General features: G+C 38.6%; 1 long non-coding RNA gene across 1 annotated transcript in view; it reads left to right on the top strand.

Moving 5' to 3' along the window:
* The first annotated feature begins 148 nt into the window (after positions 1 to 148).
* LOC144576676 (uncharacterized) overlaps positions 149 to 16,906 on the top strand; it is a 46,066-nt gene continuing 29,308 nt past the window's right edge. The window contains exons 1-3 of the long non-coding RNA XR_013518975.1: positions 149 to 340; positions 776 to 955; positions 4,342 to 4,437. This is a non-coding gene — a long non-coding RNA (uncharacterized LOC144576676). The remainder of the gene's footprint in view (positions 341 to 775; positions 956 to 4,341; positions 4,438 to 16,906) is intronic.

Raw genomic sequence — 16,906 nt, 5'->3', positions numbered from 1 at the left:
CCTTTCCCCGGGATTGTGGCCCCATCTGTGATTCGGATCTTCAGATTGCCAGTGTCCCCTGCAGTCAGGCTTGTATATTGATGCTAGATTTACTGAAAACAGCTTTACCTTTGCCAATCATTTGTTGAAAAATCAACAGAGTGTTCCTGTCATAGAAAAACACATTTCCTGCTAAGACTTTTTTTTCCGCTCCAACAGCTCTTTGATTGGTTTATAACCTGGGTCTCTATTTCCCAATAAAGCCATCTCCTCTTCTGATTAGGCAGCCTTCACAGTGGTACCTCCACTTACTTTGCTCATCTCAGCTTCTCATCATATGCATCCTGGGGTTCCTCATCTGGTAAGCTTTACATTGCTTTCTCCAAAATCATAATTTTTTGGTAAGCTTAAATATCCCTTTTTTCATAAAGCCTATCCTGAACAACATAAACTTCAATTATATGACATGTATTTTGAATGTGTCTCCTAAGTGAATGGCTGAGGTCAGGTTCCCCAGGAAACAAACTATGAAATAGAGATTTGCATGCAGGATGGTTATTGGGAGTAGTCTCAAATACAAACCTGAGGAAATAGAAGTAAAGGAAGAAGGATTGGATACAGGGTAAATTTGAATTGTGATGTTGTTGCAACAGAAGCTTCAGCAAAGTCATGGAGCACCCAGGAGCTGGGATTGCCTATTCAGGCAGAGAGGCCAGACTTTCTATTGCTGTATGGACTGGATGTGGGCTGCCTTGTGTGAGAAGCAAAATCTTGAGCCAGAAGCTTTCTTTTGCAGAGAACAATTTCTGGGAAGGAACTGGCTGTGAGTTCTCAGCAAGCAATTCACCCAGCAGCTGCGAAAATGAAGATGAGTGTCTCAGCTCTGAGATGGAGTCCGGGTGGCAATCCTTAACATGAACAACATGCAGTTAAGAACAACCCAGCTTGTGCTTATGTGGATGTACAAGAGCTTCAGGTGATTCTGTCATGCCTCCTGGTAATAACCACTGTTCTTGCCCTTCAGGTGACTCTATGCACCCATAGATGTTTGTGGATGTTCTTTACTATCTAACATAGGACAGCATATTGAGAGGAGGCAGGTATATGTAGGTCGAAATAGTTGAAGAGGGTTAAAAATTAAAATGCCATGAATATTGTATACAGTTTGGATTTTTTTTTTTGACCTACAGTTTAGGAAATTTCTACAGTTTGATTGTGAGAAAAATATTTAAATGTAACCCTCTAGATTCCAGGTTTTAATAGTACTCATACATGTGATATATTTAACAGCATATGATATACAGAAAAACTACACAGATCCTAAGTGTACAGCTTGATAAATTTTCACTTGGTGAATAAATCCATGTATCAAGCCTGCAGAACAAGAATGAGAAGTGTCATCTGAACACCTTATCCAAGAAGTGTTCATGTACCCACTTGCCGGTTCCCTAACGGCAGCGAAGAGTAGCATCTCTCTTGACTTCCTTCACCATAGGTTAGTTTGCTCACTCTTGATGTTCAGGTGAATGAAATTTTACAGTGTGTAACTTTCACAAACTTGTGCCAACACTATGAATATGAGTCATTCATGTTGTTATGCACAGTTGTAATCCATTCATCCTCCACAATGTATTTATCTATTCTACTGTAGATGGACATTTGGTTGTTTCAAGTTTGGGGACATTATGATTAGTGAGACTGGACATTCTTGTACCTGTCATTTAGTGAATATGTATATGCACTTCTGTTGGTTATATATCTAGCAATAGAATTGTTGAACTATACATATAGCAATGTTCCTTGGGCCAGGAGCAGTGGCTCAAGCCTGTAATCCCAGCACTTTGGGAGGCCGAGGAGGGTGGATCATGAGGTCAAGAGATCAAGACCATCTTGGTCAACATGGTGAAACCCCGTCTCTACTTAAAATACAAAAAATTAGCTAGGCATGGTGGCGTGTGCCTGTAATCCCAGCTACTCAGGAGGCTGAGGCAGGAGAATTGCCTGAATCCAGGAGGCGGAGTTTGCGGTGAGCCGAGATTGCGCCATTGCACTCCAGCCTGGGTAACAAGAGGGAAACTCCGTCTCAAAAAAAAAAAAAAAAAAAAAAAAAAAGAAATGTTCCTTGACTTACAATGGAATTATGTCCCAATAAACCCATTGTAAGTTGAAAACATTATTACATTTAAAATGCTTTTAATATACCTAACCTACAGAACACCAAAGCCTAGCCTAGCCTACCTTAAATGTGCTCAGAAAGCCTTACATCAGCCTACAGCATGGCAAAATCATTGGCAATACACTATGCCACATAGTATCAGTTTGTCCTCATGACTGCATGACTGACTGGGAGCTGTTGCTCACTGCACTGCCCAGCATCATGTCTCATGAGCACTGTCATGTATATCGCTAGCCCAGGAAAATATCAAAATTCAAAGTATGGCTCTGGCTGGGTCCAGATCACACCTATAATCCCAGCAGTTTTGGAGGTCCAGGTGGGCAGATCACTTGAGGTCAGAAGTTCAAGAACAGCCTGGCCAACCTGGAGAAACCCCATCTCTACTAAAAATCTGAAAATTAGCCAGGCTACTTGGGAGGCTGAGGCAGGAGGATCACTTGAACCCAGTAGATGGAGGTTGCAGTGAGCTGAGATCATGCCATTGCACTCCAGCCTGGGTGACAGAGCAAGACTCCATCTTAAAACAAAACAAAACAAAACAAAACAAAATATGCCTTCTACTGTATGTGTATAACTTTTGCACTATCGTAAAGTTCAAAAGTCGTAAGTTGAATCATCATAAGTCAAGGATCATCTGCACATATGTTTAGCTTTACTAGATACTGTCAAACAGCTTTCCAAAGTGGTGGCCCCAGTTTACCTGCCCACCAGAAGAGTGTGAGAGTTCCAATTGCTTCACAGCCTTGCCAACATATGCTTTCACCAGTCTCTTTCATTTCAGCTATTTAGTGGTATTACATTGTGGTTTTAATTTGAATTTCTCTCATGACTAATGAAGCTGAACTTTCTTTTAATGTGTATTGAGCATTTCCTCCAAAAGACAGTTTAACTCTTTTTTTTTTTTTTGGAGAGGGTCTAGCCCTGTTGCCCAGGCTGGAGTGCAGTGGTGCAATCATGGCTCACTGCAACTTCAACCTCCTGGGCTCATGTGATGCTCCCACCTCAGTCTCCTGGGTAGCTGGGACTACAGGCGTGCACCACCACACCTGGCTAATTTTTGTATTTTTTGTAGGCACAGGGTTTTTCCATGTTACCCAGACTGGTCTTGAACTCCTGGGCTCAAGTGATCCACCCAGCTCAGCTTCCCAAAATGCTGGGACTACAGGAGTGGGCCAACAGACCTGGCCTGCTTAAGTCTTTTGTCCGTTTTTCTACTGGGCTGTCTGAGCTGAGCAAAGGCTTTTTTATGATATGATGTCATATATTTATTAATGTGAAGATGCTCATGATAGAGAAAGAGAAATTAAGAATTATAATGGTTATAATATAGCTTGCTTAATATAATCATATTGTCTTAGTCCATTTTCTATTGCTATAACAAAATACCTCAGACTGGGTAACTTATAAAGAAAAGTAAGTTTTTCATCTCATGGTTCTAGAGGCTGAGAAATCTAAGAGCATGATATTGGCATCTGGTGAGGCCTCCGTGCTGTGTCTTAACTTGGCAGAGGACATCATATGACATGAAAAAATGTGCACATCAGGTCAACTCTCTCTTCTAATAAAGCCACCAGTCCCATCATGGGGCCCACCTGATAACCTTATCTAATGCTAATTACCTCCCAAGGGCCCCACCTCCAATCAACATATGCATTTGGGAATTAAGTTTCCAATACATGAAATTTGGGGGATACATTCAAATCTTACATATTTTTATTTATAATTATATAAACTTGAGGGATAATACACTAAAATAGGACCCATAACTCTCTCTAGTTGGGAAGATCATGAATAGTTTTAACTTTCTACTTTCTAGCTACCCTTATTTGTTTTTGTCTTCATTTGTTTTAATAACAAGCATGTATTACTTTTACAATCTGGACAAACAATAAAGCTGGTTTTATTTTGAAACAAACAATCAAAACTCAAAATGAAACAAAACCTTCTCAGCATGTGCTGGTTTGGCTAAGCCATCAGCCTTGTCCCATCTGGAACACCAAGAGACTCTGAGGAAAAGTGTCCTCTCTGGGCATGTTCTGAAAGTTTGAGTTAGGAGAAGAGAGTGTAAAAATGAAGAATTGCTTTTATTGCACTACAGCCATGTGCTCCCTCCCACCCTGCTGAGCCTGGAAGATGATCAGGGCCATAAAGACTGGCTAATTACTTAAATTACCTCTTCTTTGTAGGAGCAGGCCTTCCCAGTGCCATTGACTGGGCTTATTTGGTCTGATGACTGGAGTCCTGCTGTTAGCTGGGATGAGGAAAGCGCATTATTACAGTGTGTAAGTGTAATGATTTTGTTTACATTTCACAAGGCAAACAGGGTGACTTGAAGTCTTATGTAACCTGGATTTCTACCAGAATCAGGGCTAGAAAACACGATACCTGCCTCTGTTTCCCATTTTGTTCTATTTGATCCTACTAACCCATAAACCAAAAACAAATATGAAACCACCCTACCCCTTAATATACAGCTTCTAAAAATTTTTGAAACAATTTTAAATTTATATAAAAGTTGTGAGTGTAGCACAAAGAACATTTACCCCCTGGACCACTTGAGATGAAATTGTCCACATGATTCTCCATCACTCCAAATACTTTAATATTTTCCGCAAAGAGGGGCATTCTCTTACATCATGAGGATACAACCACTAAAATTGGGAAATTAACACTGAAAATTGATTCCCATCCAAATTCAGATTTCTTCAGCTCTCCCATATAATGTCTCATAGCAAAAAAACCTGGTTCAGAAGTATGCATTGCATTAAGTAACTGAGTTTTTGATGACTGCATTGAAAACTTTCATCTCTTTAAAATCTGAGCAGTCCTTAGCCAGGCCTTCTTGTCTCCATCCCAGGAAGACTTCCTCCCTCTCCTGTACCACCCACAGGAAGATGCTATGGATGCTTGGTCTTGAGGTGCACAGATATAGGAAGAGTGCTAATGTTGCAAAAAAGAAGAGCAGGGTTGGCATGGGCATAGGGTGAAGACAGGAATGTGAGCCAGAGAATCCTCCCGTGATGGGATAGCACCCAGGAAATGTCAACTAAGCCCCATATAAAATTCTCCATCTCTGCCTTTTAATTTTTTACCTGTATCTCTTTTTGTCTTTGTTTTTCCTTTTCCTTCTACTTGCTTCTTTATGCCCTTCTCTTCATTTTCAAACTCTTACATCATTCTCCTATACTCTTCTGTTTTCTTATAAATTTATTTTATTTTTATTTTTATTTAATTGGAGTTTTGCTCTTGTTGCCCAGGCTGGAATGCAGTGGCATGATCTCAGCTCACCGCAACCTCCACCTCCTGGGTTCAAGTGATTCTCCTGCCTTAGCCTCCTGAATAGCTGGGATTACAGGCACCCACCACCATGCCCAGCTAACTTTTCGTATTTTTGTTAGAGATGGGGTTTCATCATTTTGGCCAAGCTGGTCTCAAACTCCTGACCTCAGGTGATCCACCTGCCTTGGCTTCCCAAAGTGCAGGGATTACAGGCATGAGCCACCATGCCTGTCCTCCATTTACCATAGCTACATACAAAAAATTTACCTAGGAATACATCTAACCAAGGAAGTGGAAGTTCTCTACAAGGAGAACTACAAAACATGGCTGAAATAAATCATAGGTGCCACAAACAAGTGGAAAAGCATTCCAAGTTCATGGATTAGAATTAATGTCTTTCTTTTTTTTGGCGGTGGGGTGGGGGACAAAGTCTCGCTCTGTCACCCAAGCCTCTCCCTCCCAGGTTTAGTTGATTCTCATGTTTCTTGAGTTGCTGGGATTGCAGGTATGCACCACCACACCCAGATAATTTTTGTATTTTTAGTAGAGATGAGGTTTCACAATGTTGGCCAGCCTGATCTCGAACTCCTGAGCTCAAGTGATCTGCATGCCTTAGCCTCCCAAACTGCTGAGATTATAGGCATGCGCCACCATGCCCAGCCAGCAAACTGATTTTTGATAAAGGTGCCAACAACCCACAATGGGGGAAAGACAATCTTTTTAATAAATGATGTTGGGAAAACTGGATAGCTTAAATGTAAGCCCCCAAAACTCTGACATTGTTAGAAGAAAACATAGGGTGAAAGCTCTGTGACATTGATCTGGGCGATAATTTTCCACAAAAGCACAGACAACAAAAGCAAAAACTGGACAAATAGGATTACGTCAAACTTAAGAGCTTTTGCACAGCAAAGGAAACGATGGAGTTAAGAGACAACTCACAGGAGTACATATTTGCAAACTATATATTTCAGTGTTTTTTTTTTTTGAGATGGAGTTTCATTCTTGCCCCCAGGCTGGAGTGCAGTGGCTTGATCTCAGCTCACTGCAACGTCCACCTCTCTGGTTCAAGTGATTCTTCTGCCTCAGCCTCTCCAGTAGCTGGGATTACAGGCGGGTGCCACCACACCAAGCTAATTTTTGGATTTTTAGTAGAGACAGGGTTTCACCATGTTGGCCAGGCTGGTCTCAAACTCCTGACTTCAGGTGATCCCCTTGCCTCGGCCTCTCCAAGTGCTAGGATTACATGCATGAACCACTGCGCCCAGCCAAACTATACATTTCATAAGAGATTAATGTCCAAAATGCATAGGCACTGAAGCAACTCAATAGAAAAACAGATAACCTGATTTTTAAAATTGGCAAATGATCTGATAGACATTTGGCAAAAGAAGATATATGAAGGGCCAACACATAGATGAAAAAAATGCTCAACATCACTAATCATCAGATCACTTCTTGGCCTTTTGGCTAAGATCAAGTAATCATCAGAGAATGCAAATCAAAACCACAATGAGCTATCATCTCCAGCTAGAAGGACTTTTATCAAAAAGACAAAAGATAACAAGCAATGAAAAGGATGTGGAAAAGGGATTCCTTACGTAGTATGGGTAGGAATATGAATCAATATAGCCATTATGAAAAAAATTATGGAGGTTCCTAAAAAAATAAAAACAGTACTATGTTTTAACATAGTATGATCTAACAATTCCACTACTGGGTAAATAACCAGAGGAAATCAATATGTTAAACAGATATCTGCTTTCCTATGTTTACATAGGAACATAGCAACACTATTCACAATAGCCAATATATGCAATCAGTCTAAGTGTCTATCAACAGATGAATGGATAAACAGAATGTGCTATATATATACAATGGAATACTACTCAGCCATTAAAAAACATTGAAATACCGTCGTTTATGACAATTAAAAGGGAAATGAAACTTAAAAAAACAAAAAACAAAATGTGTGTCTTATGAAGGCATTGTAGACTTTATTTTTTGTAGTTCCACATTTATGTCTGTTCTAACTCTGCTCCTCAGGCTCTGTAGGTGTGTGTTTCTTAGAATATTCTGTCCTGTCTTGCTTGCTTTTAACACTCACTGTCATAATGCTCTCCATCACTCCCATAATTTCAACTCTGTGAATGATTCCCAAATGTATCTCCTTCAAACTGACATCTGTTTGAGCTCCAGGATTGCATTTCCAGGTGCCTGTCAGATACCTTAAACTCCACCAAACTTGTTAGTAATATTTTATACCTTCCTTAGAGCAGCTCAGTCTACTGACTTCTGATGTGAAAACTCATGATTTTTTTACTCCTTCCTCTCTTTTACCTTGCCCTTCCAAGCTTTAGTAATTGTCAGGTATTTCTTTGAAATGTTATTTTTATCTTCTTTTGTTCATTCCCACATCATTTGCTTCTGCAGCATTTAATAAACACATATTAATTTTTCTATTTCTCTTTTAGTACTTTTTCATTTTTAATTAATTTTAGTAGCTTTGTGGAGATACAGTTTACATGCACAAAATTCACCCAAGATAATGCAGTTTAATTATTTTTGTAAATGTAGGAAGTGATACAACAGCCATCAATACCATCTAGTTTTGCGACATTTTCTTTAACTCATAAAATGCTCTTGTATCCATTTGCAGTTCTTTCTTATGCTCACCTTCGGCCTCAGGTAACCACTGATCTGCTTTTTATTTCTATGGATTTGCTTTTTCTAGAAATTTTATATAAATGGAACTGTGTAGTATATAGCTTTCTGTGTCTGGCTTTTTTCATTTAGCGTAATGTGTTTGATGCTTATTCATATGGACATATCAGTAGTTTGTTTCTTTTGCTGAGCAGCATTCCATTGTACAGATCTACTACGTTTACTTTATCCACCAGTTAATGGACATTTGAATTATTTTCAGTTTGTGCTTATTATGAATAATGTGGCTTCAAACACTCCTGTGTAAGTTTTTTGGTACACATAAACTTTCATTTCTCTTCAAAGATACTTAGGAGTGAAACTGATGGATCGTTCCTTAAGTATAGGTTTAACTTTTTAACACACTTCCAAACTATTTTCCAAAGTGACTATGCCATTTTAAAATCTTACCAGCGTATACTTATTAATACTTGGTATTGTCAATCTCTTAATGATAGGCATTTTCATGTTAATGGACTGAGTGTATGTTATTGTGGTTTTAGTTGCATTTCCCTAATGATTAATTACTTTGAACATTTTTCATGTGTTTATTGGTCATTCATATATTTTATTTGTTTTAAATATATATATATATTTTTATTGTACTTTAGATTCTGGGGTACATGTGCAGATCATATAGAATTGTTGCATAGGTACATACATGGCAATGTGGTTTGCTGACTCCATCCCCCTGTCACCTATATCTGACATTTCTCCCCATGTTATCCCTCCCCAACCTCCCTACCTCCACTGTTCCTCCCCTAGTCCCCTGCAACAGACCCCAGTGTGTGATGCTCCTCTCCCTGTGTCCATGTGTTCTCATTGCTTGGTAGATTCGGCTATTGAAACTTGTGTATGCTTTGCCAAGTTCTCGTGTTTTACAGCTCCATCAGGTCGTTTATATTCTTCTCTAAGCTGTTTATTCTCATTAGCATTTCGTCTAACCTTTTTTCAAGGTTCTTAGTTTCTTTGCATTGGGTTAGAACATGTTCTTTTAGTTCAGATAAGTTTGTTATTACCCACCTTCTGAAGCCTGTTTCTGTCAATTCATCAGACTCATTCTCTATCCAGCTTTATTCCCTTCCTGGTGAGGAGTTGTGATCCCTTGGAGGAAGAGAGGCATTCTGGTTTTTGGTGTTTTCATCCTTTTTGCACTGTTTTTTTCCCATCTTTGTGGATTTATCTACCTGTGGTCTTTGTAGTTGGTGAGTTTTGGATGGGGTCTCTGAGTGGATATCCTTTTTGTTGATGCTGAAGTTACTTCTTTCTGTTTTTTAGTTTTCCTGCTAATACTCAGGCCTGTCTGCTATAGGCCTGCTGGAGGTCCACTCCGGGGCTGCACAACAGTAAGGGTTGCTGCCAGTTTCTTCTTCCGTTATCTTTGTCCTAGAAGGGTACCCACCAGATGTCAGCCTGAGCTCTCCTTTACGAGTGTCTCTTTGGATATACAGCTCTGCAAGGAGCTGCTTGCAGAGATAATCGGTCTCTTATAGAAGCTCAAGTGCTGAGCTGGGAACTCTGTTGTTGCATTTAGAGCTTCTGTGCAGATATGTTTAAGCCTGCTGCAGTGGAACTCATAAACGCCTTTTTCCCCAGGTGCTCTGTCCTGGGAAGGTGAGGCTTTATTTGTAAGTTTCTGACATGCTGCTGACTTTTTTCAGAGATGCCCTGCCCAGCAAGGTGGTAGTCCAGCCACAGTCTGCCAGCAGAGGCATTACTAAACTGTTGTGGGCTCTGCTCTGCTGCTGTGTAAACTTCCTGTTAGAACTGCCTCGGTAATGGTGGACTGCCTCAGTAAAGGCAGGTTGCCTCGGTAATGACAGACTGCCTCGGTAGTGGTGGACTGCCTCAGTAATGGCTGATGCCCTTCCCCCCACTGAGCTGGACTGTCCCGGGTACTTGTTGCAAAACAGCTGTACTTGTTGCAAAACTCTCAATCCAGAGTGTTTCAGGCTGGTTTTTTTAGGGGGTGGGTCCCACTAAGCCAGATCACCTAGCTCCCTATTTTAGCCCTTTTTTTTTTCAGTTGAATGGGCAGCTCTGTATCCCAGGCATTCCGGGCAACTGTTGAAACAGCCACCAGAATTTGTGCGAGTTTTTGTAGGGTGACCTGCAGCGCCGGCTGAAACAGCCATGCTGGAAACTTGTGGCACTTTTCAGTCCGGGAATCTCCTGGTCTGTGGGCAGTAAAAACTCGTTTGGAAATGTGGTGATCACTCACCCTCTGCATTCTTCTCGGTGGGAACTGCACTCTAGAGCTGTTCCTATTTGGCCATTTTGGATCTCCCTATTCATATATTTTCTTAGGTGATGTGTCTACTAAAATCCTTTACACTTTTTTAATTAGTTTCTAACTATTGAGCTATATAAATTCTTTGCACTATGTGTATATAAATCCTTGATCAAATAAATTATTTGCAAATATTTTCTCCAAGTGTAGGGTTTATCTTTTTATTTTCTTAATGCTGTCTTTTGAGGAACAGAAGTTTTAAATTTTGTTGAAGTATAATTTACCATAATTTCTTTTCTGAATCATATTTTTAATGTCAAATCTAAAAATCTTTTTTGCCTAATCCAAGGCCACAAAGTTTTTTCTTCTATCTTTTAAAGAAGTTTTATAGTTTTAGTTCTTATATTGAAGCTTATGGTTCATTTAAATTAATTTTTGTGAATATCTGCTGGTGGGGATGTAAATTAGTACAACCTCTGTAGAAAACAGTATGGAGATTTATTTAAAAACCAAAAGTAGAGCTACCATTTGATCCAACAATCCCACTTCTGAGTGTCGATATAAAAAAGGAAATAAGTCGTTATTAAAAAAAGACACCTGCATGCATATATTCATTACAGTACAATTCACAACTGCAAAGATATGGAACTAACATAAGTGCCCATTGACCAATAAGTGGATAAGGAAAATATGGTATTTATACACCATGAATACTACTCAACCATAAACAAGAATAAAATAATGTCTTCTGCAAGCAACTTTGATGAAGCTGGAGCCATAATTCTAAGTGAAGTAACTCAGGAATAGAAAGCAAAATGTTGTATATTCTCACTTATAAGTGGGAGCTAAGCCATGGGTGTGCAAAGATATACATGATATAATGGACTATGAAGACTTAGAATAGAGAGGGTAGGAGGGAGGGCAAATAATAAAAAGCTACGTATTGGATACAATGTACGCTGCTCAGGTGACAGGTACACTAAAATCTCAGACTTCACCACTATACAATTTATTCCATGCAACCACTTGTCCTTTAAAAGCTATTGAAATATATTTATTAAATAAAAATACAAATCAAAAATGCAAAAAATAATTTTTTAGTTCACTCTCATGCTGCTATTAAAGATGTATCCAAGATTATGTAATTTATAATGAAAAGAGGTTTAATTGATTCACAGTTCAGCATGGCTGTGGAGGCCTCAGAAAACTTACAGTTGTGGTGGAAGGGGAAATAAACATATCCTTTTTCACAAGGCAGGAGCAAGGAGAAGTGCCAAGCAGAAGTGGGAAGAGGACCTTATAAAACCATCAGATCTCATGAGAACTCACTCACTATCATGAGAACAACAGCATGAGGGTAACTGCCCCCATGTTTAAATTACCTCCTACCACCAGGTTCCTCCTATGACTCAAGGAGTTTTTGAGAAATAAAATTCAAGATGAAATTTGGGTGGGGACACAGCCAAACCATATCAATAAACATTATCTGAACAGAACTATCTTTTCTATAGGGATTACTTTGGCACCATTGTCGAAAATCACTTGCTCATAAATGTGAAGGTTTATTTTTGTACTCTCTATTCTATTCCATTGACCAGCATGTCTGTCCTCATGGCCAGTACCACCCTGAATTGATTACTCTAGTTTTACAGTGAATTTTGAAATAAAGTAATGTAAACTGTGGTTCCCCTCCCCCGCCCCCCCAAATTTATATTGTCTAGTCTAGATCCTTTGCATTTTAATACATATTTTAGAATCAACTTGCTAATTTCTACAAAATCCTTACTGGGGTTTTGGTAGGGATTGCATTTGAATTTGTAGATAAATTTGGGTAGAACTGCCATCTCAATACTACTGTGTTTTCCAACCCAGGAACATAACATGTTTCTCCTTTTATTTAGATCTTCACAAAACATTGGAAGTTCTCAGTGTATGAGTCTTACACTTCTTTTGTTAGTATTTTCCCATGTCTTATTAATTTTTATTGTATTGTGAGTGCAATTTTTTCTTAGTATCATTTTAGATTGTTCATTGCTAGCATATAAAAATACAATTGATTTTTTTATATTGGTTTTATATCCTGCAACCTTCATAAACTTAGTCATTAGTTCTAGCATGTTTTTTAAAATAGATTCCATCAGATAGTCTACACACATTTTCTGTGATTAAGGACAATTTTATTTCTTTAGTCCCAGTCTGGATGCCTTTTATTATTTTTTCCTGGCCTATTCCTGGCTATAACTTTCAATCAAGTTTTCAATAGAAGTGGTAAGAATGGACATGCGTGTCTTATTTCTGATCTCCTGGGGTAAGATTTTAGTCTTTTACCATCAAATATTACATAGGTATAGGTTTCTTGAGAAAAGCTCTTTATAAAGTTGAAGAAGTTCTGCTTTTTCTACTTTATGGAAAGTTCTTTTTATTTTATCATGGATTTTGTTAAATGATTTTCCTGTATCTATTGAGATGATCTTTTTATTCTATTAATATGATATGTAACATTAATTTTTTGTCAGATTGAAACTAACCTTACTTTCCTGAGGTAATTCCCACTTTGTCATGGTGTGTATTTAAAAATACGTGTTTATGTATTCAGTTTGCTAGTATTATTTTTTAATGGTTTTTGCATCTATTTTTATGAGAGATTTTAGTCTATAGTTTTTCCTACTTCTGATGTCTTTGTTTTGTGTTGTTATCTGGGTAACAACTCATCAAATGAGTTGGGAAATATTTCCTCCTCACTTATTGGTATGGATTGAATTGTGCCCTCCTCCCTAAACTTATATGTTAAAATGCTAAGTGCCAGTACCTCAGAATGTGATCTTATTTGGAGATAAGGTTTTTTATAGAGATAATCAAGTTAAAATGAGGTCTTTAGGATGGGTCATAATCCAATAAAACTGGTGTTCTTATAAGAAGGGGAAATTTGGACACAGACACAAGTAGAGGGGAGACAATGTGAAGATGGGCAGAAGATGACTCTGCAAGCCAATGAAAGAGACCTGGAACAGACGCCCCCCCCACCCCGCCCAAGTCCTTGGAAGGAACCAACCTACCAATACCTTGCTTTTGGATGTGCAGCCTCTAGAACTGTGAGACAATAAATTTCTGTAGTTTAAGCCACATAGTGTGGTTCTTTGTTGTGGCAGCCATGATCAACAAATACACCTATTTTCTGCAGCGTTTGTATAGGATTGGCAAGATTTATTTCTTAAATATTGGATACAATTTACCAGTAAAGTCATCTGGGCCTAGACTTTTTTTTTTTTGTGGGAAGATTTAAAATTACTAATGCAATTTCTTATTTGTTGTCTGTCATTCTCTTCAGATTTTAAATTTCTGATTGAGTCAGTTTTGGTAATTTTTGTCTTTCTAGGAATTTATACATTTAATCTGTGTTGTGTAATTTGCTAGCATAAAGCTGTTCGTAATAGTCCCTTAAAATCCTTTCTTTAGGGTCAGTAGTTACATTCTCTTCTCATTCCTGATTTTGGTAATTTATGTCTTCTTTTTTTCTGTGTTAGTCTTGCAAAAATTTTATCAATTTTATTTCTCTTTTCAAATAATTGGCTTTTGACTTTTTTCCCTATTGTTTTTATTTTATCGATTTGTATTCTGATCTCTATTATTTCCTTCCATTTACTTTGGGTTTAATTTGCCCTTCTCTTTCTCCGTTTTTGAAGTGAAAGCTTAAATTATGGATTATAGATCTTTCTTTCTTTTAAGTTAAGCATTTAAACTATAAACTTTCTTCTAGGCCTTGCATTAGCTACCCTCATACATTTCAGTGGTTTTGTTTTCATTCAGTTTGAAATATTTTCTAATTAATCTTATGATGTTTTCCTTGACCCATGGTTATTTAATAATTTATTAATTATTATTTTTATTATTTTTTTTAGATCGAGTTTTGCTCTTGTTGCCCAGGCAGGAGTGCAATGGTGTGATCTCAGCTCACTGCAACCCAGGTTCAAGTGATTCTCCTTCCTCAGCTTCCCAAGTATCTGGGATTACAGGCACCCACCACCAGGCCCAGCAAATTTTTATATTTTTAATGGAGATGGGGTTTCACAGATGGAGTCTCACTCTATCACCCGGGCTGGAGTTAAGTGATGTGATCTCAGCTCACTGAAACCTCTGTCTCCCAGATTCAAGCAATTCTCCTGCCTCCCTCAGCGTCCTGAGTAGCGTGGACCATAGGCGCATGCCATCCTGCCAGCTAATTTTTGTATTTTTAGTAGATACGGGATTTTGCCATTTTGGCCAGGCTGGTCTCAAACTCCTGATCTCAGGTGATCTACCCACCTCAGCTTCCAAAAGTGCTGTGATTACAGGTGTGAGCCACCACTCCCAGCCCCTATGGTTATTTAGAAGTATGCTTTTCAAATGATTGAGGGTTTACTAAATTTTTTTCTGTTAATTTTCAATTTAGTGCCATCACGGTTGGAGGACATATTTCAGATGACTTCAATCCTTTTAAGTTTATAGAGACTAGTTTTGTGACCCAGCAAAGGCTCTATCCTGGAAAATGTTCCATGTGGATGTGAAAGGATTGTGTACCCTGCTGTTGTGTGGGAGCATTCTGTATGTTAGTTGGGTAAAGTTGGTTGACAGTTGTGCAAGATTTATATATCCTTATTCATTTTATGTCTAGTCATTCTGTCAGTTACTTAGAGAGGGACTTGAAATTTCTGATTACAATTACTAAATTGCCCATTTCTCATTTCTGTTCTGTCAGCGTTTGTTGCATGTATGTGTTATTCAATGCCCTATGTCTTTATAATTGTTTTCTCTTTCTGATGTTTTGATGCTTTTATCATTATGAAATGTTCCTATTTATCCCTAGCAATATTACTTGTTTTAAATTCTATTTTTTTCTGATATTAACATAGCTACTTCAACACCCTTATGGTAACAGTTTGCATGATTTATATATATATTCTTCATTCTTTTTGTTTTCTTTCTTTCTTTCTTTTTTTTTTTTTGAGATGGAGTCTCTCTTTGTTTCCCTGGTTAGAGTGTACTGGTGTGATCTTGGCTCACTGCAACTTCTGCCTCCCAGGTTCAAGCGATTCTCTTGCCTCAGCCTCCTGAGTTGTTGGGATTACAGGTGTGCACCACCATGCCTGGCTAATTTTTGCATTTTTAGTGGAGATCGGGTTTCACCGTGTTGGCCAAGCTAGTCTTGAACTCTTGACCTCCAGCAATCTCCCCACCTCGTCCTCCCAAAGTGCTGGGATTACAGGCATGAGCTAGCCGTATTTTCCCCATTCTTTTACTTTGAAACGACTTGTCTTTGAATTAAAATTGCTTTTCTTGAAGACTGTTTATGTTGTCACGTGTCAGTTAATGATGGGGATATGTTTTGGAAATGTACCTTTCCAGAAACCTAGATGGTGTAGCCTACTACACGCCTAGGCTATATGGTATAACCTAGTGATCCTAGGCTACACACCTGCACAGCATGTTACTGTATTCAACACTGCAGGCAGTTGTAACATAATCAGTAAAAATATGATATAAAAGATAAAAAAATGTAACACCTGTATAGGGCACTGTAAGATCTTTCAGGCTGACTGATGGCACCATGGATGCCATATCCATGGTGAGGTTACTCTGTGACCTGCACAGACACTCCAGATGAGTTCCTGGAAAATCTGAAGTAATTGGAAAACCATGAAAAGAGAAAGAAATTATTAACCCCTTCAGAGCCTACTTAACTTTGAGACATTCTCTATCGTTCCTTATTCCCACCCCAATTGATAAGGCCATTGGACTTTGTAACCAACCTTGGTCAACCTCATGACTCCACACCCAACGGCCCCCTCCCAGCTTGCAAAGAACTGCCCTAAACTGTAACTTCTGTAACTTTCCATGCCCATGCCAAACCTATAAAACCAACTCCTATCCCACTGCCCTTCGCTGACTCTCTTTTTGGACTCAGCCCACCCACACCTGGGTGAATAAACAGCCATGTTGCTTACACAAAGCCTGTTTGGGGGGTCTCCTCATTCAGAGCATGTGTTTTAACACTTGCTGTGAATGGAGTTTGTAGGGCAGAAGTTGCTCTGAGTCAATGAGTGGATGGTGATTGAATGTGAAGGCCTTGGACGTTACTGTACCCTATTGCAGACTTCATACACACTATACACTTAGGCTACACCTACTTTGTTAAAAATAGTTTTCTTTCTTCAATAATAAAATAACCTTAGCATACTATAACTTTTCTACTTTAAACCCTTTTTAATATCTGAACTTTGACTTTTTTATAATGATATTTATCTTAAAGCACGTATTGCACAGCTCTACAACATATTTTCTTCTTTTATATCCTTATTCCATTTTTTCTATTTTTAAAATTTATAATTTTTTTCCTGCTTTTCAAACTTACTTGTTAAAAATGAAGTGACATGTGTCTAAGCCTCTACAGGGTCAGGATCATCAATATCAGTTTCCCACCTCCATATCTTGTCCCACTGGAAGGTCTTCAGGGGCAGTAACATGCATGGAGCTGTTACCTCCTATGATAGCAATACTTTCCT

The sequence above is a fragment of the Callithrix jacchus genome, chromosome 6 (genome assembly GCF_049354715.1).
Source record: "Callithrix jacchus isolate 240 chromosome 6, calJac240_pri, whole genome shotgun sequence".
Taxonomy (NCBI): domain Eukaryota; kingdom Metazoa; phylum Chordata; class Mammalia; order Primates; family Cebidae; genus Callithrix; species Callithrix jacchus.
This window is presented reverse-complemented; position numbering and strand designations above follow the sequence as displayed.